At 34.4% G+C, this 26,236-nt stretch overlaps 1 protein-coding gene and 1 long non-coding RNA gene across 8 annotated transcripts in view; one reads left to right on the top strand and one right to left on the bottom strand.

Annotated features, from left to right (window-relative positions):
- PTPRK (protein tyrosine phosphatase receptor type K) overlaps positions 1–26,236 on the top strand; it is a 510,442-nt gene that overhangs the window by 144,386 nt on the left and 339,820 nt on the right. The gene's annotated exons all lie outside the window — the stretch shown is intronic.
- On the bottom strand, positions 10,079–25,034 carry LOC116665388. The gene is made up of 3 exons (XR_004321993.1): positions 24,911–25,034; positions 16,050–16,051; positions 10,079–10,089 (listed from the first exon to the last, which is right to left on the bottom strand). It is a non-coding gene; the product is annotated as an uncharacterized LOC116665388 (long non-coding RNA).

Below are 26,236 nucleotides of genomic sequence, written 5' to 3'. Positions count from 1 at the left end.
CACACAGAAGCATGTAGGGGTCATTTCATTTCTGTGCTTACCTTGGGCTTCTTTGTTTGACCCTATACTGACAAGTGTCTCTAATGGTAAGGGCTAGTCCATCAGGTTTACTCTACGGAAAGCCTTATCTGTCTTCTACTCAAATAACTCATTTCTTTGTGACTGATGTGAACACAGAGGAAATCTCCTGGCTCGGTTCTTCCACAGTGTTTGCAAAAAGATTCGGAAACTAGGGAAACACTACTTTCTGTGGCTTGAGATATGGGTAATAGGTATCAAGGTACAACACTGCTGATAGTTTCTTTGAGAATACTCAAGAATGGCTTGGCATTTAGATACTAAACCCGATCAGGGTTTAAACCAATCTTATCAGATTTTCTCTGTTCTTGATTTAACTTAAACATTACACAAAACCACTGTCTTGGAAAACACCCAACCCTGGAACTAGGAGAGGGACCTGTTCTTTCTGTTCTAAAAGACTGATATTGATAAGTTATATAAAAACCCCATAAGCACAGTCCCAAAGTGCCAAAATGCTATCAGTAGCTGAAGGTAGGCCCACCACGGCTGGTGGGTAGGTACTGTTGAAGCCCTGGTGGTCTGTGAGTGTGAATGGCCACCGACTAAAGCCATTTCCACTTCAGGTTAGTTATAAATGGCTTTGGAGGGATTTTCCTAATCTAATTTTTGACCCTCTGAAAGTATTTTCATTTTGCCAGTAAATTTGTTCTTAGATAAATATCACCTCAAATTTCCTTTCACCTCTACCTTTATTCAAATGAAACAAACTCTCTAATAACAGGCCCTTCAACTTTAAACCCAGAAATGACTTTTAAACTGACTACATATCTTTGATTGTTCTGGCTATGGAGATTTTAGCCAAGATTGTTAGGAAGAAGAAAATTGAGGATGTGGCTTATGCGCCCAATTAGAGCATGAATTTGGCTTAGGGTGCCTGTGAGCTTTTATTCATGTCTGTGTTTACTTCCTGTGGCCTATTGTGCTAGGTTGTGTAAGACACTTCCAAGAAATTGGAGCTGGGCTTGAATCACAGTGTTCACTAGACATTCTTTGCCATTTTGGAAATATATCTAATACAGAGATAATGTAGATACAGTATATTTATAATAACCTGTTCTCAGATTTGCCACTAACAATACAGAAATGTGGCTTATCACTGTTATACCGTGACTAGGAAAAGATGAGATCATTGGTTCTACTACCACAGTCCTGTTTAATAAATTCAGATATGAGATGGCAGGAAGAGGATTTAAATTGATTCAGAATGTTAAAGACTTTATAGGGCTGTGGGTCACCCTATTAGGAAAACCAGTATGTGGTAGAAAGGATAGAACTATTCATTACTGTATTTAAATTAAAATGTGCACATGTAAACTGTGTTTATACAGGTGAAATGAACAGGTGAGGTAATGAATTGTTATCCACATACCTTAAAGTAAGTTATCTAAGCATTTTGCTTAGGAAGTGTTATTTATTTATTTGTTTGTTTAATTTGTTTTGAAGAGGTCAGTGATCATTATTGATTCTGTTGAGAAGCTTACTTAGTAATGCCTTCACTTTCCTTTTTGAACGTTGCCAATAGCTTGTCAAAATATGAGAGATACTCATGAGAATAAATTGAACCTGTTTTCATGCAGGTGAGAAATCAGTTATGTGTTTCTAATGATATGTTTTCATAGTTATCCTGTATTTACCACACAATATGTGTTGAATTCAGTAAAAGTAATGCAGACATCTATAAATATCTGGTAAGTTTATGTATGGGTCATTTGACCCCCATAATAGGACAAGAAATAAAATGTAATTGTTTAAATGCCATTTGCTTCTAAGAAATATATCAAAATGTAAAACTCAGCTTTGAAAATGTTTAAGAAAAATTAAGCCTTAAACAAATCCATTGTGACTCAGAATCACGTGTTAGACTTTTATTATAAAACACAGTATAAAATAAGTTTCTACATTGAGTTACTCTAATTACATAATAAATGAGGTGATAAAATTTAAGTAGGTCTGTTTATTGCATAAATTGCTAGCTATCTAATTTGCAGGTTACAATAACACCAAAAAATTCAGGTTTTTGCTCTGTTCATTGCTAACTGAGGGGTTTGGTTTCCTCATCTATATAATGGGAGGGGGGCTGACTAATTTGTTCCTTGTACTTCTGAAATGCTGTTAACGTTGATGAGGTAATGAACTGTGACTGTCAGTATGGCATTGTCATTTGGAAGAGTATTGTCTGTCAAAAGGGGAGCTTCCTCTTTGTTGGGCTTTTTGGGGGATGACAGAATTGCTTTTTGAATATTTTTACTTTCCCATGATTTGACCAGACACCAGTGGTAAAAGTGATAGATAGAAATGAGTGATCAGAAAACTGATCCCCATATAAAGATGAAATGTCTATGCCTATTTCTAGTAAGATAAATTTTTGAGCCCAAATATAAGGAGGGACCTGAAGAAGCCTTCCAGATGTGCAGATAGGAATGGAAGCAGACACTATTACACCAAGTAGTTTAGAACAGTCCATGTTATGACTATCTTTTTAATTTTGGAAGGTCTTTTGGTTGAGCTAGAGCGGATTATATTGTAGTTCCTAACTAACCATGGCATTCAGAGACAATACCAATTTATTTCTTACTTATGTCACCGTCTGTAGCAGGTCATTGGGAACTCTGTACCCTGTAGTCCCTCAGAGACTCATGCTCACTGAGGCTCTGCGTTTTAGTAGTAGTTGCACCATTTGGAACACTGAACTTTCTCTATCTCAGTGATACAGCAGTGACTAGAAAATCTTCATGGGCTTTCTGCTGCTTCTTTCATTGGTCATAAAAGTCACATTACACCACCTAACTGCAAGTGGGATGGGCAATGTGGACAGCAGATGGAATGCTTGATACTCACCAATGCCTGGGACACAAAGACGCTATAGAATGTTTCCTACCCCTTTCTACCTTTTTAGACAGTTGTATTAGCTAAAACAAATTTGACCTCTTATTACTGTATTCACAGTAATTCTTTTCCTCCCTATCTTGACTTCTCTGTTTTGGTACCAGTTCTCTTTGGTTTATGATGACCTGTTTTATGATAGTTCAATTTCTTATTTACACTGTGTCATTAGCACACTCACATCTCTGAAAGGAAAGTATATATGTATTTGATATTTATTTATTTATTGTCATGACCTCTATTTGGTGGTCTTTGTAGAAAAAAATTTACACATGTATTTATATTTATCCTCTGTAAATTTTCTCTTTGCAGCTTTGGCATTAAATGTGATTTTTACCTCTATTTGTAAATGCAATTTTATTTGATACTGGCCCTTTTAAAATTTTAGTTCAACATTTAAAATTCATTACAGTAGAATTGGAAATTCAAAGGTCTTTAATCTGTCTTTGTAAACGTAGAAACCAGGATTTCTATTATTCTTTAGTAAAAAGCTAAACAGCCTCATTCTTTCTCTTAATTCTCCTCAATGATTAATGAGGAATCAAAAGAGTTGCCTTTGTAAATGACTTTAAGAGTATAATTTAGATCCTGTTTATAAATCCTCTCCAGAATAATGTATACTTAAAATGACCTGATTATATCTGTGCACTCAATTTTACAAATTAGGTACACAAAGTATTCCATTCTGTGCTCTAAGATATTAAAGATGGATTTATTTTAATAAAATCTGGTTTATATCTTACTCTATTAAAATGTCAAGACAGTGTATGAGGGGGTGGGGATAAGCTGGAAACTATGCAATGTGCTATTTGCAGGGCATTTATTTGACAAAACTATCTTTATTTAGATGAATTAAATAACTTCCTTAATATATTATTTAAATATATAAAATGTTCTATATTTATTGAAAATTATACGTAAGTTAAAGGATAATCCACTGTGTTTAATAGCCCTCATAGAGTCAAACCTGTGCTATAAAGCAAAACAAAATAAAATAATGAAAAGTAGTAACTAGACACTTTTTAAAAAAAAATGGCAAAATAGAGGTTTAGCTTCATAGAAGAAGACAGTAACCAATCCGAGGCAAAAATGGGAAAGTAAATTTTCTTATAGGTAAGTATTTTTCTTTTTTAAGACAGTTATTTTATGTGTATGGTTTTGTTCAGGGATGATCTATATGCAGAGTCATAAATTGTATTGTTGAAAGAACTTCTGGAATCCTCATAAACTGTGCTAATTATGAAACGTTCTAAATAACTGAAAAGTTAGTCCATATAGATTTAGATACTTGATACTTAGCCATATTCACTTAAAATAGTTAATGATTCTTAATATGCTCTTTATTCTTAAGTGTGGGAAAACAATAAAATAGGGGTAGTGGGTGTCCTATGTCCCATTTTTAATACTTCAAAAAAAAAAAAAACTGAAGACTATTGTATATTTACCATTATAAAATGTGTTCATTCTAGCAAAATATTGAAACTCTCTGATTTTTATTGAAATTATATTATTTCAGAATTGTGAGAAAAGTTATTTTATGTTACTCAGAGCCCTGGATTGGCAGTATTTATATATCTGAAACTAAAAAAATATTTTAGTGCAGTAATGTTATATTAAAAACAAGCTCAGGCTAATTTTGGTCATTAGGGGTGTGAAATAACATTACCATCCAGTCCAACTTTGTTTCTTAGCTGTTAGTTTCATCAGTGTTTATTGATACTCAGATCAATATCAAGAGAATCACATGAGAGTTCAAAGGATTATGAACATTTTGGAGAAGTAGTCTAGGAGTTCTGCCAAGGGAAGTAGAGGACAGAATGAATTTGAAGGTGAGTAACTGGCTCCATACTTACCATTTATATTAGGTTAATACTCTGGATGTGTTTCTCAAATGCTAATTAGTGATTCACCATGACATTATGTAATAGCAGTCGTCATCACATCTTAATGTTCTCTGAGTGCTTTTTTTGACTCTGACTGATGAAATTTCAAGAAGATGGTGTTGAATAGGGCAAATGGGCAATGGCTTTCCCTTGATTCTAGACTAGAGGATAATGCCAGCTGAGCAGTCTATTCAAATATTACTGTGTAGCCTATGGCTAATTCCTCATTTATCAATTGACCTAGTTGACAGACACTCACAAATGTGTTATAGACTTTTTGTTGAACTGCAGACACACACACACACATTTTCACTTTTGGATTGCTACTATATGTTATAAAAATTTTATTCTTTAGGGAAAATTAAATTCTGCTACTATATAGGGAATAACATTAGATTATACTCAAAGATAGAAAATACTCTTTTTAAATGAAATAAAATGAAAATGTTAGTAAATTTATAGAGTAGAAGTACTATTGCAAATTTAAAAGAAGAATTTTTGCAGGCAGTTGAAATGCATGATTGTTAAATATTCAATCATGTGTATAAAATACAATATAATAATCCACAAGGCACAAAATTCAAGCATAAAATAAGTTAAATAATATCACGTGGCAATCAGACTGGAAAATGGAAACCCATTTCTAAAATTAACTGTTTCTTACTTGCTAAAACTCCCTGACGTTCAGCAAGACAATGATTTTTCTCATGTTGTATAAGTCACTTTTCCTAAACCTTGCTTTAAGTTATCCATCATTTATTTTCTTGGACTGCCAGGGATGGAGTGGGTACAGAGTACTAGGAAATCATGTTGCTCCTTTTCAAAGTGTGACCCAAAGACCCCATACATCAGAATTTCTTTAGGTGCTTATTTTAAAAGGGAGACTCCTGGGCCCAAACATCAGCATGTGGTACCTGAAAATCGTGCTTATTAATGAGCAACCAGTGGGTTGTGTGCTTGCCTTCCAGCTGGAACCCTGTGCCACATTTGAGTACCAATACCATGGGGAGTCTGTATCTTAATGAAAGCAAGGCTAGGTAGGATTTTGTCAGCATCACATACATCCTTTCTAACTAGCACATGTGATAAAAACCCTGAGCATAAATATCACATAGGTAAAGACTTTTTTATCCATATGTGTATCAGTCTTCCAACTTTTCTCCTTCTGCTTTAAAATCCGAGCAGTCTATTATAATTTCAGGAACTACTCTTCCCAACTGAAATATATTGCTGCTTTCTAGTTGCTGCCTGCAGATATTTAAAAATTGAAACAAGCATCTCATTTCATATTATCTTTCTGCCTACCCATGTACTGAGATAATGCATTGGATATTTTTGTCATTCAGCTGAACACGAGTTCTATTTGCATGATTTGTCAGAATAATTATTTGCCTTGAAACAGCAGATTGAGAAAGACATCTCACTTCCAGGTAATCTGCTACTGAGGATAGCCCAGTATCGTTGAGTTATTCCACTGTCCAGTAATAATTTTTGTTAGACTAAACCTCCCAGCCTTTGGAAAATGCACCAGAGCTGTGCTCGAGTTTTCCCCTTTCATCTTTTTCTCATTCTTCTCTTGTGGCTGTAACGTAGGGAGGTGTTGCCCCTCTCCTAACATTTCTCTGTGGTTGGAGCAGTGTTTTGATTTCTGCTACACACAGCTGGTTTGTTCTGAATAGGTAGCAGGTATTGAATTCTTCAAGGGCCACAGAAGCCGTGAGCTGTGGTGCAAAGAGAGGTAGGGTCAACTTGCACAGAAAGATGTGTGAGAGGACTGCCAGCCCCCTCCACTGCCAGTATCTGTACAGAATTGGAGATTGTAGGCTCTGATCTGAATACCCCCTCTCCTTCAGGGCTAAGGACTGTTAAAACAAATAGTGATTATTATGGATTAAGTGGAATTTGGTCTCTGCTTTATTACAACTGCTTAGATTATCATTGGCTTCTCTTACCACTCTTAACTTCCAAATAAGTAAACCTGTTTTGATGTATTTGAGTATTAAAGACTATAAAAATACTTTGAATTTAATTTTGAGAAAAATGTACAGGTCTGAAACAAAATTGTAATTGATGCAACCTCTTTAAGGGGGCTTATTCTCTGTAATCATTCATGTGTTTCACAGAAATTTAAGAGTGTAGGCATGGCAAAGAGAGGTAATTGAATGGCTATACAATGTCACTACTAGTTGTTATTACAGTATATCAGTACTTCATATATTCCTAAATATGATGCTGCATCTTAAATTTCTAGAAAAGCATGCAGTGATAAAAGAGATGTTTATAGTCACGTTAGACGGACAGACATAAACAGTAATTCCAGCATAATAAGATATTAACCAGTATAATATGATCAATAGTAGGATAATTATAGTAGAGTGCTTGAAATGGAAATATTGTATCATTTTTCTATCATTTTGAAAAATAAAGACAGTTGCTCTTGAATATTTATAATTAATTATAATTATGAATGATAATTATGAATATTCATGATCATTCATCTAAGCATGAATATTTATAATTATCTGGGTGGTGTTGATCTATTTTTCTGGTTACAGAGAGCTAGCTATTCTATAAATATAAATAGGCTGAGGCTGGGAATGGTGTGTACTGTGACAGTGGCCAGAAATTATGAATTCTTAACACACATGGTATCTGGATGCTGGGGCTCCCCAAATAGGCAGTGAAAGACAGACCTCCTCTCCATACTTATTTTCTACTCCTGCCTTTCTTGCCCTGAAAGGGAAAGGGCTACATCTTAGATCATGTTATACAACTTGTTAAAGGCAGTAATCAGAGGTCCATGATCTCTGTCTTTGCCTTTTTCCTGCTGTTTAATTTTGTGATACCAAATGAGACTATTAAAATGTGAACTCTGATCCATGGCTGGTTAGTTTCTAAGTTACAACTACAGGATGCATGCATTTGAAGCTCAGATTTAATAGCATGACAGATGCCACCTCACTTTGTTTTGTTCTGTAATGGCAAGTACAGCAAAAGAAAAAATGGAAGATGAAAAAAAAACTCAGTTTCTTAGTTTATACGGTATGAATCTTTATATCCTCTTTCATCTCCTAACATTTCCAGGCTCCATCTCATTCTTAAATTGTGTCTAGAAAATTTAAACGTTCTTAGTTTCCAAGTCTCAGCTTCACCATGAAGTCTACCCTTATGTAAAGTCCTGAAATTCATGTTCCTTCTGCTCCTTCTTTGAGATTTAGCATTTCCTCCCTTGTAGAATTAGAAAAGCTATACACCACGTAAGAAAAAGCTTAGGGCTGAAGTGGAGGCAGGAGTCATGTTTACAATTTCAACTCTGATCCTGGTAATCTTCGTGATATAGAATAAATTGAAGTATTTCCAGGCTTACATTGTTCATACTAGTTTGGAAAGTGATCTGAGGTATAAATAGAGATTTGTGCATCATCAGCAGAAATTGATGACTGAAGCCATGATTGTGTGGTAGATTGTCCATGAGACATTGCAATTTCCAATGTGAAGAAAGAAGAAAAATTTGCATAAGGAAATTGAGGGAGGGTCATCTGAGAGGTAGCAGGAAAAATAGCAATAGTTATGTTGTTGCCAAAAGATCGGGCCCCATCCCTGACGAGCCAAACTGAAACAGGGTCTTAGAGCATAGAAGAAAACAGACAGCTTTGTTACTCTGCTGGGCAAAGGGGACTCACAGCAGGCTACTGCCTTCAAAACTGTGAACCCATGTTGGGGATAGGTTCACATCCCCAAGGGGATGGGGTAGGGTGATTATATAGCCATAGCTTAAACAATAAAACATCCATAACAATCAACAGAATTGTATTCTTAAGACTCAGAGTGGTGTCATGGTGTCTCCAGGTGACCAGTTCTATAGAGGCTAGTGGTTGTCCCACTCTTTGGATCTGTTTATCTTGTAAGTGCCCAGGCGTGCTCCTATTGGTAATTCAGGCTATTTTGTAAGGTTACAGTCCCTGACCTTCTCCCTGGAGAACAACTCAGAAACCAAATATGATTATTGCTTTGGATTACTGAAATAAAGCAGAGACAGTAAAATTAATAGCTTCATTTTAACAATGGGCCTGGAACAGAGAAGAGCAACCGGTCAGTCAGGTTAGTTGGCCAGTTTAAGAGCAAGCATAAGAATAAGCAATCTGTTAGCCTAAGCGTGGCCATTTTATTAATTATCCTTCAGTGTCAGGAAATACAAGAGTTTCAAGAAAGTAGAATAATAATAAATTGCTATTGTTTTAAGGAAAGATAAACTAAGATGAGAAAGGGAAAATGCCTGATAGATTCATTAAGTAAGGACTCACTGGTGACCTTGGTGGAACTCGTTTCACTCACAGAAAGGGGTAAGAGCAAGACTGCATGAAAAGAGCCTGCTGTGCAAGTGAAGAACCCCCATTGACTGTGCCTTCAGTAAGCTTGGATGGAGGCAGGGAGAAAGACAAGTAACCGAGAGGAATCTGGACGGAAATGAGGGACTATTGTTGTGAAGATGGAGGAGATTATATGCAGGGGCTAATCAGTCAAGAGGGATAGACTAAAGAGACAAGAGAGAATGGGTTTAACTGTTGGTAGGGGAGGAGAGTGAGGCCTTAAACCTAGGGAGAAAGCTTAACCTTGAACAGGATGAGTAACACCTGTGGCTTAGACAGTTCTCCACTTGGCTCAGTTAAACACATGGTGTGGACTGATTTTTCTCTGCTTACTTTGCCCAGAGCTATTTGCCTTTTAGTTGGCTCACTGATTTTTAACAACCTGAGAATGGATGGTTTGAGAATGACTAGGGAAAAACTGCATTTAGCAGCAATCTCAAATTAAATGAAATTCTAGTAGAAAAAATGTTTACGTGTAGAAAAATTGGGAACTTTAGTGAAAATATTCTTAGAAAATTTACTTACATCCTTTTCTTTCCTCTCCCATTGGTAGAATTTTACAATATGATACGTCCAAACACACACACACACACACACACACTCCCACACATTATTATTGGTAAAGAGAGACTGCTCTACACACACTAGGCTCTCTATGAATATGTGTGGACTATGCCTTGTTAAAGGCATTGAAACAACCTTTCTTTGGATAAGAATGGAAAGACAAAGTACAAGACCCACAGTATCAAATTTGAAGTATGTCAGTTCTGCTATTTTAAATTTCAGATAATTTGTACATCATGGTTAGAAACGTACTTTTCTATAAACTTTGGTAAAATGATTGGCTACGCAGCTTCAGCCTGTACTCTTCCCTTTGAGACACAGTGTAATTTACTGAACTCAATTGTTCTACATGTAGGTATAGGAAAACTCTTTTATCTTTGCAACATAATATTCAGATGGTACAGTACTAAAGAGACAATGTTTAAATAGTCTACAATAATTAAGTCAATATACCTTTAAGAATTTTAGGAAAAACAGCTTTTTATTTCTGTAAAAATAATCTTAACTGTACAGTAAAGCATCAAATTCATTACAGTGTCTACTGTGCTTAATTTCTGTTAAATATTTGCCAATGAAATAACTGTATTTTAAAATACACTATAATTTGGACTCAATTAATTCAGACTGACCTTGAATGGTTAAGGGTTGACCATGAGAGACTGATAACATGTGGTTAAAGGTCAGTGCAGATGTAAATAGTCTGGGCTTGAATCTGAGCTCCATCATACATTAGCTGTGTGATCTTAAACAGGTTAAACTGTCTAGGATTCATATTTCATATGAAATAGGACCTTCACACTGTCATATGGATTGAATGTGTTAAAATTTATAAAATGGTTAGCACATTGCCCTACTCTTTCTAATGATGTTAGCCATTCTTATTGCTATTTATATTGATTCCTGTGTTAGGCAGTAAAAGAAAATTGAATAAAAACCATAACATATCCAGAATATATTATGTAAAGAAATGCACTTTATAAGAATGAGTATCCTAGGAATCTCATTTTGTTTTGGGGAAAATTATTTCCATATGTAGAAAAAACAAATATGTTAAAATGTAAATAAACAGTGATTATCTCTGGGTGGTATAGTTATGAGTGCTTTTAATTTTAGCTTTTTGCATTTTTCTTATTTTCTATGAGTAATATGTATTACTTTTGTAAAATGTATGTAGCAAATGTTATGAAATAATACAGATCATTCTAAATATGAAATATTTGGAAATCAAATGCAAAGTTAACAAGAATACAAGATGAGTCTTTTTATATTTGGAATGCAATTCCCTTCTAAGAAATTGAAGCACTTACTGGATTTAATCAATGAGCATAGTAATTAAGTGGACGTTTTTAGCAGATTTTACATCCTGGGATAAGATTCTTTCGCTACCCTGCAGAACACTTTTGAGATGGCTCATCCTAATGTCAGTAGGTGTCTGTTCAAGAAGTGAAAACCAGCATTTTAGCATGGAAATTGCTGGGTAAAGAAGAGTAAAATTAAAATAAGACAAAACAAAACCAAACCAAAACCTCACCAAACCATGTATAAATTATTTCTGAAGGTTTTTTTGTTTCTTACTTTATTAATAGTAGATAATCAGTCATGAGACGATTTTAAACTCCAGAATTTGGATAGTTTTCTTTGACTAGAGTTCAGTATTAATACCAGCATAATTGTTATGTGATACCTTTCCAGGCTTATGTTTTCCTATTAGTTAGTTAAGAGAGTTCACGTTTGTTGAGAACATACATCGAAACCTCCCTTAATATCTGCCTAAGGAGAAAATAAAGAATAGGATGAAGAATTTTTTTGGGCAGAATGCCTAGGGAAGTAGGGCATCATATACTAGTCAGTACATGGAACAAGTTCAGGCAGTCTACTGCTGTTTACCAGTCCCCCAGCAACATGGTTCAAATTTCAGTGACTCTGATCTATTAACTTTGAGTGACTGCATAAAACACAAAACTTATTGCTCGGTATTCAACCCACAAGTCACTACATAAATAACACATGCACATCGTTATCAACAACAAAGCACATCCCTTCTTTCAAAGTCTGTTGGTGAGTGGTTGCTGCTCATCTGTCTTCAGTTGAAGAAGACAGCAAGTGTAGTTATGTAGTGTAGTTATGTTTCCTCCTTGTCTCTCTGGTCAACCTACATGCTATTTTATAAACATGGGTAATTTAAAGAGAAAATTGTGTGACAACGATGAAAGTGCAGCAAAGAAACAAAAAGCGGTAATGCTGGAAGTAAAATTTGAATCAAAAACCTAAATGAAGTTAATAGAAGAAATTGCTGTCCATGGGAATGTTGACCTTCCAGCTCTTCAGGAGACTAGATATGTGGTCAGAGAAACTTATTGAAGGTGAACGTATCATCATAAATTAGGAAAGGAGTTGCGACAAAAAGGAAAAGATGTCCTAGATACGACACTGGCAAAATATTCAGATTAAAGGAATTCTTGGAGTTATTTCATGACACTGAAAGTGCAAAGGGTAGAATGCTGGAAGTTAATCCAGATTCAGATAGGAATATGACAATTTAGGGAGGCATAAAATACATGCTAGCTCCATATATAAGATTTATGAAGAAAAAAAGAAGGCAAGTGCTGTTCAAACTACTTTTGCTAATTTTTGAATTCAATTTTTACTTTTTAGATAATGGTAGATTCACATGCAATATTAGGAAATAATAGAGCTCTTCTGCACCTTTCATCCAGTTTACCCCAATGATACCCTCTTACATTTTACATGTAAGGTACCACTACCTGGAAAATGATACTGATGCAACTAGACCTTATTCAGATTTCACCAGTTTTCTGTGAATTCCTCTGTGTGTATGTGTGCATGAGTGTGTGTTCATGTACACACCATGTATGAAGTTCTGTGCAATTTTATTAGTTCTGTATATTCATGTAACCATCACCATGGTCAAGATATTGAACAGTTTTGTCACTACCAGGATCCCTTGGGCCACCTTTTGTAGTTCTGTCCACATCTCCCTGCCTCTTTATCCGTACCTATTGGGAACCACTAATCATTTCGCCTCAGTTATTTTATCATTTCTAGAATGTTACATAAAAGGGAATGTGTGTGTGTGTGTGTGTGTGTGTGTGTGTGTGTGGTAAGTACTTTTTAGTTTGACTCTTTCAGTCTACATAATTCCGTTGAGAACCATGCTCATTATCAAGTGTATCTATAGTTTTTCTTTTTATTGCTGAGTAATGTGCTATAGTATGCATGCATATGCCAGTGTTTCTTTAATCATTCTCTCATTGCAGGACAATGTTGTTTGTTGTTTGGCTATTGTGAGTAAAGCTGCTACAAACATTTTTCTACATATTTTTGTGTAAACATAAATTTCTTTTCTTTTCTTTCTTCCCTTTTTTTTTTTTTTTTTGATAAATGCTCAAGAGTGCCACTGCTGTATAGTATGGTAGATGCATGTTTAGTTTGTCAGTCTGTTTTACAAAGTGTCATCTATTTTACATCCCTATGAGTAGTGTATAAGTAATCCTTTTTCTCAACATCGTCTCCAGCATTGGGTATTAGCACTATTTTTTACTTTAGCCATTATGATTTTTTGTTTAGTGATCTCATTGTGGTTTTAATTTGCATTTCTCTAATGGTTAGTAATACTGAATATCTACTCATAAGTTTATTTGCTGTCTGTAAAATATCTTCAGTAAGGTGTCTCTTGGCCCATTTTTAAATTAAATTGTTTTTTTTTAAATATTGAGTTTTTAATGTCCTTTATATTAATAAGTTTTCTCAGCATTTTAATGCTTTGTATTTAAGTGTGCTAAATAATTATTGGTTTTATTTTTTTTCATTTCCCTGTAAATTTTTAACTTTTAACTGAAAATAAGAATGTTTTAGATTTTTGACAAAAAATTTTTAAAGATGTGTGAATAATCATAAATTTCCTCATTGATTATAAAGATTTATTTGCACAGGTTTAGCTTGCATGCCCATTTTTACAGCCCCATATTGCTGAGCAAAGTGAGGACTGTCTGTAGTCATTATAAAATATGTGCTTTGTTAGGGGACACACAGGATGGTGTGGAAGCTCACAGCCTTTGCAAATGTGATTTTTCAGGTGGGATCTGTAATAAGTAGGAGTGAGCCAGGTAGAGAAATGTGGGAAGGCTACCTTCTGGGCAGAGAGAACTGTATATGCAAAGAGTTGGAGGTATGAGAGAGCATGGCACTTTAGAGGAAATAAAAGAAGTTCAGTACAGCTGAAGCACGGTGCAAAAAGAGCAGTAGAGAAGCTGTGAAAATAAGAGGAGGCAAGGTCATAAAGATACCATAGTCTGTGTTAAAACCCGCGGTCTTTATACTAGGATCCTGGGAGAGACCCAACTAAATCTGAAATTCACAGAGATCCCTTTGACCACAGTGTGGAAGATGAATTGTGGGACAATACAACTAAGGCATTCAATACTTCATAAAAGGGTTTTACATTCAAAGATGTTTTTGTGTTTGTGTTTGTGTTTATTTTGGTGTTTCTGTGCAGTGGATGATTTTCATTTGAAGGATGATTCAAATGATTACATACGAACTTGAAGGAAGTCCCACCAAAATGTAAAACTGGTTAAAGTTGAACTACTCTGCTTGAAATCAAAGTGGATGGTCTAGACTCCAGAGTATCACCTGATTGTCCATTCCTACTTCTAATCGGATTTTGAGTGCAACTCTTCAAAGCTTAAGCACAGAGTAGAGTGCCCCTTGTAAGTTGGAGTGCGTGGCAGAGAAGCTGCTCACCATTTCAACCATGACATTTTATCGCTTACTTGTTTTGTGTAAGTTTCATTGCATGATTTTATTTTTATTAAAAAATCTCCATGAGAAAATGTTTGAAAATCTTTACCGTAAAGGTTTTGAAAATTCAGGTTGGTAAATTCTAGCTTCGAGAAGGGAAATTTTAATCACGGGGTTACATTTTTAGTAAGAACTAGGTGAGAAAACAAACTATCAAGAGCTTTCATTTAATCAATTTGACTAGTGAAAATTATGTGAGAAGGTGATGAGCTGTCCTCAGAGTTTTTTTTTTTTTTTTTTAAGTTTTACGTTCCCATGTCCTTTACAGTTACCCATCTTCTCTTAGATCTTTAAGGGATTATGGCGATGATTTCTCTCCATCCTGCCTGTCTGAACATGTTGTGTTTAAATTCACACTTCATTTTCTATGGCAGAAAACGCACCAATATAAAGTAGCACTACTGTTGTTTTTGGACCTGCAGGTGTTTTTGTTTTGTATTTGTATCAAGTCACCGCTCATTTTGACACAGCGGTGCTACAGCGGGGCTACCTTTTATTTCCTTGATGTTCTGAGATTACTTATTCTTGATCAAATTCCTCACTCTTCTGGCCTTTGGACTTGAACTAGTAGGATGTGGTTGAAGTTACAATTTCAAGATTGAATGAGTCATTTTTCAACCATCACACATTCTTGTATTTATATAAAGTTCCCTAGAATTGAAGAAGTAGACAGAGTTGGAGCTGTCTTTTCTCTTGTTTCTTTTTCTTTTTTAACTTCTAGGTTAGAGAGCAAGTTGCAAAAGAATACTGCATTAAACTGGGGATGAAAGACTAGCTTTCTACGTCATAAGGAGTTAATGTGGTTTGCAGATTTAAAGATCTGCCAGGCCAATAGATAGTGAGAGGTTAGTGATAAGTTTTACATTTGAAGTTTAAATATTAAAGAATATTCCAATTCCACAGCTGTTTGTTTGTTTGTTGGCCATGCTGAAATGTAGGCCCAGTGTTTCTATTGCTTTCAGTTAGACCAAAGAAGCTTGAAATCTTGATTTTTATATTAGTTTCTTTTTTTAAAAAAATTGGCTTAAATGTTTATAAAATACTCTGTTAGGCCAAACAAAACGTTTCTGTGGAGAGATTGTACTCCTCATCTATCAGTGTGAAAACATTGATCTAGAATACACGTTACTGGACTTTCTCAGTGTTACGTTAATCGATGGATACTTCTCTGGGTACTCATCCTTTCCCTCTGTCCTCTTTAAGGGCTTTTTGATACTGTTGATAAGTCTTGTCCTTAAATTTTATCAAGGTTAACTTCCTCTCCATCCTCCACCATTGCACTCCCAACAAATATAACTGCTGACTTGTTTTTTACAACAGACCGACACCTCTGAAATGTAAGAACATTTTGATATCTGACCATGATTGGTACCTTCAGTACCTTTTTCCTTGACTATGAGCTAGTACATAAATATCTATAAACGTTTAGTGTCTTTGATCATCTAACGACTCATTTTGGCCTATTATTTCTGGCTCCTCTCCTGCTGCCTGGAGTTGTTAGTACTTACTTTCTGCCTTCCCCATCAAGTAGATGGTGCATGGGGAGGTCCACCTATGTGGACTTGGTACGTGGTTTTCTCTTGGGACTGGCTTCAGTGAAAATACTGCTTCATTGTCTGAAACTGGTGGGTAGATTGCACACATGTCTTTATTTTCCTGGGACAGTCCCGGGTTATACCAGTAACCTGGGCATAATTATAGTGCCCCATTTCACTCTGTGTTCTTGTTAGGAGGAAGACTTAAATGATCACCCTGGACCTTTTTCTTCTACAATCATTGCCGAGTTTCCATTGTTGGAAACCTAGCCCAAACCCCACTGCTCAAGCAGATTTCAAATGCATAAAATTTCCATACTGCTCAAGTAAAACAAAACAGACAGAATAAAACACCTACGTCTTTTCAACAGTACTTCTTCTCATCAAAATTCTCCATGTATTTTACAAATAAAGCCTATGATGTCCATTGGTTTTAGTTGAGTAGTATGAATGTAGTTGTGTTATCTTTCCCTCTTAGGAGAATCAGCTTCTAAAGATATACTTATTTGTTGTTAACTAAGGCAGTAAAACAGCAGAAACTCTTTTACCTAAATTGTCTCAGTGGGCCTCTCACCGCATGTTTCATTTATTCATTTATTTATGTTTGATAGAATAAAAAGAAGATAAGAAGGCAGAAATCATGAAAGCATAAAGCTAGAGTGAATTTGTTTTTTCCCTGTTGATAAAAATCTCTTACTCATCTGCAGTTGTACGTTCAATCATCTGCAGTTGTACATTCAATTATAAACCACTGTCCCAAGGATTTAATTCTTGAAAAAAAAGTTCACTGGGGAATATTGATGGGGAGATTTACTTCTGATTTTTTTTTTCCTGCTTACATTTGGTTAAGTGAATGAGCCTAAGAGGTAGAGGAATAGTAACGTCTCATGTTTTTAGGTTTGCTGTAATACTTTCCATTGCCCTTGGTTGACTGTGAATTTTTTTCTTTTTCTGGATTTCACTCTTGAGTACTTTGGGACTTTAATAAGAATTTTCTCTTATGCCTAGTTCTTATTTCTTTTCATGATTTCTTATTTGCCTTCATTTCTTTCTTTACCTGTAATTGCCTTCTTGTGTAGAATAAGGGAGAGTGGGGTGGACATGGTATGGAAATCTGTTTGCAAAAGCCCATAGCAGTTACTGGCATGCTTAGATAGTTGGGTTTTCATTTACTTTCTTATTTAATAAGGACATAGTCATTCCTATGCTGTGGTGCCTCATATTTTTATTCATTGGTAGCCAAATTAGTGATTATTTTTCTTATCAGTGTTCAACAGGATGTTTGATTTGCTCCACCTCCAATTTAGAAGTTAAACAAATTATAAACCTTCCAAGTTTTCATACATGACTTATTAAAGGCATAGCTTAAAATACTTAATAACTAACTGAAAAGTAATTCTCTTCAATATGACAGCTGGGATTAGGTTTCCAGTAAAATGTCTCATATAATGCAAGTAGGAAAAAATAAAAAATTGATTGTATATTTTGTCAAAATAAATTGAAATATTTCAATTTACAAAGGGACATTTGGATGTAGTTCTCATAGAAAATTTTTATAAATTGTTATGGCTTTAATACCATGAGTAAAATATTATAAACATAGTTTAAAAATTTTTTTAAATAATTTTTTTTCTCTTTTTTCTTTATGGGGGGGAGGTAATTGGGCTTATTTATTTATACTTGGAGGAGGTACTGGGGATTGAACCCAGGACCTCGTGTGCCCTACCTCTTGAGCCATACCCTTCCCCCAAACATAGGTCTTAATTGCAATCATATTTTAAAGACTTGGGGAAGAGTCTTGTTATGTAAGTATAACTAAGAGAAATTTTAATATTTCGAGCAACCATTAATTATTTGCAACTGTAAGGTACTTTTTTTACTGGACTGAAGATGGTAGGTTTGGAATTCAAAACTTTATTTAGAAGTCTTCATCAACATTTGACTAAAATAACTCAGTTTTGGAAAAGTTTTACTATTTAGGGCTTTCTTTAATCAGATGTGTTAGTTAATATTACATTTTTTTCATATGAGTTAATTGGAAGTTTCAATTGTAAATTATGTAAATAAATACATACTTGGAAATAATGTAGTTTAATTGAATGTCTTCATACTAATGCTAGGGCGGCTTTTGAATATTATTACTTGTCACAGTTTTTTTAACCAAAGCACCTGTGATTGTGTGAAATCTACAATAGATGATCTATATTGAGAACCACGTCTTCATATTTTTTTTATCATAGTCTTTGCATTATTGGCATAATCTAATTCTTTCTAACAAGGCAAGATTTCAATAATTCAGAATCAAATTTTGAGCAAAAATGAAAACAGCTAGTTCATGATGCTAATTCATGGAATATTATGTTTTGATGCTGGGTTGCACTTTTAATTCATTTATAATGTAGAGATTGAAGTGATGTTAATACATAAATTATAGGAAACTTTTCGATTTCCTAAAAAAGTTTATTTCCAGATTAAAGAATTCACTAGCTGAGTTTCTTCTGGTTAAATATTAGTACACATATATTTAACTATTATTTTTTATGAGAATAAGAACAGTCATTAAGCTTAAAAATTATATGCGGTATGGGATTGCTTTACCTTTGCATAGGTATCTGTTGCCCCCTCCATCTCATACATACTCACGGATAGACTTACAGATTGAATGAAAAACAACGTTCTCTGACATAAGATGGACTTTTATGCTTCTTAAAAACAGAATAAGCAAACAAATGAAAAATAATGTCTGTATATTATATTGACCCTTCTTCACTATACACTAAAAACTCCAATTTCTGCAAGTTTAGAAATACCTCAGAATGGTAGATATTGGCTTGCAATGAGTTTAGTCCATTTTTCAGTTGCCTGAATTAGTAACATTTTTGTGGCACCACCTTGACAAGGGAGAAGGTCTAAAAAGTTCATTGATGATATTTTCATTGTCTCTAGGAGACAAAGTCAGACTTCCCTTTGAGTCTGTGTAGACAGTGCCACCATGGTTTAAATGATCCCTCTTCTGTCTTCTTCTCATTGCTCCCACTGTTCCCCCAAGCTTGCTGGTGAATGACTAAGATTTCTTTCACAGTCACAGATCAAAGATTAAAACAGTAATTTATATTATTGTTCGTAGTGAGATAACATTTTAATTATCATTTGCTCGAAAGCGTCATTTACTGTTTAATGTGCTTGAGAGTCAAAGTAGTATCATTTAAGGTCAGACTTTTGATGCATGTAAGCTAATATTTTTTTTTATTCCTTTTCTATTGTTGTAGGGATAGCAAGCATGGGATTATCATTTCTCATAGATTTACTGTGTTCCAAGCCTCATACTGAGTACTTTGTTGATACTTCCTGAGATATCTTCATGCCAGTCCTGTGAGGCAGGCTGTGTTATCTCTGTTCCATAGGTAAGGCACCTGTGTTTTACAAAGGAGGAATAAGAAATAGTTCAAGGTTACGCATAAACATGTATTAAACTGAGTCAGTCTGACCCCTTCTGTATGTTGGGAACAATTTTAAGCTTTGTAAGTGTTTTATCTTTCCCTAAGTTCTGTTTATTGAGAGAACTAGAATCTGCACTGGATTAATTTGTCAGGCAGCTAAAAAGGAAAACAATTCTATTTCACATAATTTTTTTTTTTTAAATTAGGTTTATTTATTTACTTATTTTTTGACAGAGGTACTGGGGATTGAACCCGGGACCTTGTGCATGCTAAGCATGGCACTCTACCACTGAGCTATACCCTCCCCCCTATTTCACATAATTTATGAGGTGTTTTGTATTGGGGCTTTACAGCAGACTATTAATATCATTATACTCAGGAAATTAATTGAAGTTTTATTACACTATAGGATGTATCAGAAAATTGGCTAAAAAAGTTCAACCTTTTAAGTGACAGGATTACTCACTGTCAGACAAAAATAAAAGACTACTTCTCAGTGTTCATCTTTCTGTTCTCCTTTGCTTGCTCGACTATTTAAAGTATTTGCCATTTAAATATGTCACTAAACTTCAGTGTTTTTCAGATTTTTAATGTATAAAACATACAGCAAAATGAAATGATCTCTAAGGTCTTTTCAGGACCTGAAAACTTCAATGTTGTGACATTGCAGCCACTCAAAGCCTAACAGGAAAACATCAGCAACATAATATCCTTGTATTTCCCTTTTCTTTCCTGCTTCTGATTGTTATTCATTGGAATATTTTTGAGACAGCAGGTATATACTAAGGTGAAACTGCATTCTTTTCTGCTTTTCACTAAAAAGGTGAAAGTAGATAAATAGGACATTTATTGCCTGAGATATATATCCTTTTAAAATGTAGCATAAAAAATAGATACAGTGGATATTTAAAAAAAAAAAAAAAGAACACCAGCTACTTTCTTTTGTAGTTAAAATTGAGTGCTTCTATTTTGAGGATTAGATACATATAATTCTAATGGAAATAAAGCTCATACATTTAGATTCATTATCTCAGAGCATTTGGTATAATGGGCAAGGTTGTCTTAAACACCTTCATGGAAACAAGATGTATCAGTGAGAAGGGATACAAATGCAGGCAGTGTATAATTCCCTTGCATGGTGATTAGCACATATATTATCTCTCCAGTCTGAGTTACATCCTGAGGAGGAATCCTAGATAGTGTTGGAAGGAGATACAAATAGTGTTGGAAAACATTCTTGCTTCCCCTGAAGCTGACCTGCACATCATAACTTAATTATTTGTTTCTCAGATGTTGGGATTTTCTCAAATGTCAGTGATTCTATTAGTTGATACTTACTGATTCTTGACCTCTTCTTTAGTACAATGCTGGATGTCGTGGCTTGAAGTAGGATAGGATATTGTCATCAGCAAGATGACTTGTCTTCTTCAGGAGATGGCAGACACACACAAAATAATTAAGCAAGAGACAACAGGATGAAAGCAGCTACCATTCACTCGATACTTCCTTGGTACAAGTCTCAACGTTTAGTGTTTCATGTATATAATAGGAACAAAAATGCATCTTCTTGTCCACACCTAAAGGCTTAACTCCCTTTGGTGTCACATCAAAGAGAAGCATATATTCAATATCAAAAAGCATTTAAAATAGCATGCATACATTCACTGAAGACTCCTGCAGATTGATGTGTGTATATATATATATGTGTGTGTGTGTGTATATATATATATCAGTGCATTTGTGTTTGTGTGTGCATGATATAAATGGAAAAATTGCTTAAAAAAAAAACCGCTTTATTTGGCTCCTCAAAGTTCCACATCACATAGTGGTGGTTCTAATTTTGTGCATCTCTGGAAAAAAATAAATTATCTTTATATTGGCTTTGTATTTAGAGACCTACCTTTCGCCCCCATTCTTCTACATTCAGGATACATTTTTGTCTGTTCCCCAGATACCTTTTGACCCTTTATTAAATAAATGTATTTATAGTTTCTCTAGATTAATTTTAAAATGTCCTCCTTTATTCATTCCCTGTCTATGGAGGTATGACAAAAGCTGAGAAATACAAACAAAAGGCTTCCTTAGAAATGAGCGATGTTTGGAGTGAGTGGAAGAAAGACTGCGAATAATCACAGTTTAATTTTGTTGAGCCTGGCTGCATATATCCTACACTGTGTTGTATCACCTTGTGTTTTACAGTATTTTGGTGAGCATAGACTTCCAATTGTTATCAAATTTAGGGTAAGGATCCTGATATAACTTGAATTGGTTTTGAAAGATGGGCATGATTTCTTCAGCTGAGTGGTGATGGGAGGATTTCTGAGAGAGGGAGCGGCCATTCGTGGATGCAGAGAGGCTGGCATACAAGACATGCACCGTGGTACTGTTAATAAGGATACAGTTGCTGACTTGTTTACAGTGAAGAATCCATGTGAGGGAGTTGGGCTTTTTGGGAGTCAGGGGGGTGTGAAGAGTGAGGAAGTGTTTTTGATACAAGAAACCAACATCGAAATTTGTTGTTGCTGGTTTTTTTTCTATGTAAGACTTGAAACATTTAAAGAGATAAATATATTCTGTGTATATTCTATAAAGCAGGTGATGTCATCTCTCTTTTACTGACAAGGAGCTCAGTTCTCTAAAAGGGGAAGCAAGTTGTGAAAATCACTTAACTTTTAAGTGGTAGAGCCCAGACTCAATCTAAGTTTGATCTGAGTTTGGATTTCATTCTCTTTACTATATGCTGAAAAAAATAGACAACATTGCAGATGTTTCTTTGTTTAAGATCTGTCCTGTTTATTTCAACTGAACTTGGGAGAAATGAGAACTTTGCCCTGTATATTTTGTCAAGCAGCTAAAAATGCAAACAACTCTGTTTCACATAATTTATGAAATGTTTTTGGATAAAGCATTTAGCAGATGAATTTCTATTTAATTTTTAAGGGAATTTGTAATAGAAGTTTTACTGTACTATAGAAATAGCCTATATAAATAATCTTTTTATGTAAATCAGATCTTCTATTTCTTTATTTTATTTTTATTCTTAAAATGTTAGAAAACCTTGTACTAGTTTCATTAATGATAACAAACTATCATTGACTTTAAATATGTTTTATATAGACATTTATATCATGTGTCTTACTGTACTGTCCAGATATCCAGAACAATGTTCAATGGAAAGCTAAGGGACATCTTTCTTACATTTGGATTTTCAAAGGAATATTTGTGAATTTTTGCTAATGAAAATGATGATTGGTATAGGTTTTGAGAGCTATGCTTTTTCAAAATAAGAAAGATTTCTTCTAATCAAGAGATTTCTTTGAAAATTTGCTAGAATGAACTTTCTAAAATAAAAAGATGATTTTTTAAAGTCTTCTTTGAATTTGTTACAATTCATTCCTGTGGTTCTACCATTTAACTTTTATTCTAAATTTGGGTAACTGCTTCGTTAAAAAAAGTGGGGATCCATTTACAATTTACAATACATTTTTATGCAATTTATAATGCCCTATTCTATAGCCAGCACGCAGCTATTTAAGGAAGATGAGGTGGTGTTGGGGCAGAGGTATAACTACGTGATGGGCATTTTTTTTCTTGACATAACTATGTTCAGTTTTTAATATTGAGAAAAATAACCAGTAGTTGGTTTTATTTCTTTTTAGATTTAGCTTAGCAAGCAATCACAATTGACTGTCTTCTTTCACAATTTTAGGTAGCATTGGCTTTTGGGGGCAAAGTGATATAAGCATGTATGGAAGATGATCTTAGCAACAAGTAGGGGCTATCTTCGTTTACTAATCATTTATTATTTAATTTATATACCTTCATATACCTTTCATTGTTATGCAGATAATTAGAGGTGACTTACCCAATTGGCAGAGACAAATAAGGAAAAAAGACTCCTGCTATGTATGACTGCAAATATTATTATAAAATCAAGTTCACAGCCAATAAAGCTGAATTTTTCAGTCACTGAGGCCTATGTTGCTGTTCTAGTTGAACCTCAAATTAGAGGCAAGCTTCCTGGCACTAACTTGAAAAGGAAATACAGTTATTTAGTTTTTACTACTTTGAGGGGAAGCAAAGCCTTTCCTAGGATTAAATTCTAAAGCTGGAAGCAAAGAGGAAGCCATAGAGCATAAAGGGGTAGTTCTTGTGGTGGTTCTTATTTTAAAGGGGTACGTTTTTATAAAATATTTTTCTTCAGAAAAATTAAAACATGCTTTTTTTCTCCAAGAAAATGAGTATAGGCTTGTACACAGTTTTGTTCCAATGTGCTTTTTTTAAACTTGTTTTCTCACTCTACAGTTATCTGTATTGTAAATGATAAATCTTTGAGGCTGAGTTTATTATTAAGTGAGCTCAGGCAGTGCTTCTCAAACTACAGTCTACAGGCACATTCTTTGAATTTTATAAAAGTTTAAAAAATTATGTTTTAGTGACACTAAAATTAATATGATACACATTTAAGATGATGTGGATGATTAAGAAATAATTCAGAGACATTGTTTTTAGTTGAAATATACTCAGTTACAATGTGTCAATTTCTGGTGTACAGCATAATGTCCCAGTCATGCATATGTATACATACATTCATTTTCATACTCTTTTTCATTAAAGATTTTTACAAAATATTGAATATAGTTCCCTGCGCTATACAGAAGAAATTCTTCATCTATTTTTATATGCAGTGGTTAACATTTGCAAATCTCAAACTCCCAAATTTATCCCTTTCCACTCCCTTTACCCCAGTAACCATAAGATTGTTTACTATGACTGTGAGTCTGTTTCTGTTTTGTAGATGAGTTTATTAGTGTTCTCTTTTTCCTTTCTTAATTTCTTTTTATATTTTTGGAATCCCCATGTGAGTAATATCATACGGTATTTTTCTTTCTTTTTCTGGCTTATTTCTCTTAGAATGATGATCTCCAGGTCCATTCATGTTGCTTCAAATGGAATTATTTTATTCTTTTTTTGTCACTGAGTAGTATTCCATTATATAAATATACCACAACTTCTTTATCCAGTCATCTGTCAGTGGACATTTAGGTTGCTTCTATGTCTTGTCTATTGTATATAGTGCTGCTATGAACATGGAGGGGTATGTATCTTTTTGAATTAGAGTTCCCTCTGGATATATGCCCATAATGGGATTGCTGGATCATATGGTAAGTCTATTTTTAGTTTTTTGAGGAATGTCCATACTGTTTTCCATAATGGCTGCACCAAACTATATTCTTACCAGCAGTGTAGAAGGATTCCCTTTTCTCCATACCCTCTCCACCATTTATCATTTGTAGACAGAGGCATTATTTGCATTTGTGTTGATGTTATACTTTGCTATGGGGAAGTACAGTTGCGTCACAATTTAGGGCACAAATGAAGGTTTAACAGCAGTTCACATAGAGAAAAGTGATGGGAGGATTTAGTTATTATGTGGCAGATAATACATGCCATGAGCAAGAGAAACTTGGAGTAAACTATGATGTTTCTATTAGCTGATATCATATAATTTTTTACCATATATATTGTGCCGCTCCTAAATTTTTATATATTAGCTTGAAAAAGCTCACTAGTAGTAAATATAGTAAATAATCAGAAAAGTACTTATTATAAATGACTTTATGTTTCTTCTATATTGTATTTTAGGAAGTATTATTAAATTCATTGGTCCAACAAAAGCATAAATTAGCGGCTAAAAATCACTATCAAATAAAAATAACAAAGATATGATAACACCGACTCAAATGATGTTTCATTGTGATCAAAATCGAGTCAAATCCAAAAATGAAATGTAAAATCTACAACAAAGTATATATGCTTTCACTATTAAATGTAATATTTGCAATATGGATTCTGCAAAACATAATTTATTATGTTAAATTAGTGTTAATTTAAATTTTATTGATTTTTTACATTCTGTATGGGTAAGAGTAGGATAAAGACTTGTCATAATAAGTTAATACTCAGAGATTATTCTGTGCTTAGTTTAAGTTAACACTGAGGTCTGTGAGAAAGTTTTCCTTTTTAAGGATTGGTGTTTTACTCTTGTTAAAGAAACAGTGAATCAGGGGGTTTACTCTTAAACTGTTTCCTGCCCATAGGGACTTAACAGGTCATGATTTCCTGCACATTTGAAGGTTCTTAAAGTAAAAGTAATAATGCGTGCCCAGTTGCTGGGTCTGCTAGAATGAGGGGATTCCTTACGTGATTGGCACACTGAGACTGATGTTTGAAACAAGTGTTTATCAACAAAGAATGTCTTGAAACCCTATCTGGTTGCCATGTTTATGTTTTGAGCCATATGGGTTTACTCTGACAGTTCAGATCGGTGAACTCTCAGCTATTTTTACTGGTTTGTTAGAGAACCAACAAATAGTTTAAACTGAGACAAAATGACTTATGTTAGTAGGAAATTCTCGCACTGGAGAAATCTTATCCCTCTTGTAGGTCATCTGAACAAATCTATTTAGTTTATCTGAGAATTAGATTCTTCAGGCATCTGTATCTCTCCTTTGCTCACCTCCTTAGCAGTTTGCATTTCTCCCATCACCACCCTCCATATCTCATTTTGTTTTGGAGAGGGGTAGTGGTAGTAACTTTGAACTTTGGATTTCATCCTGCTTCTGATCATGGGTATCTAGAAAGGTGAGTGGAATCAC

Source organism: Camelus ferus, chromosome 8, assembly GCF_009834535.1.
Source record: "Camelus ferus isolate YT-003-E chromosome 8, BCGSAC_Cfer_1.0, whole genome shotgun sequence".
Lineage (NCBI taxonomy): Eukaryota > Metazoa > Chordata > Mammalia > Artiodactyla > Camelidae > Camelus > Camelus ferus.
This window is presented reverse-complemented; position numbering and strand designations above follow the sequence as displayed.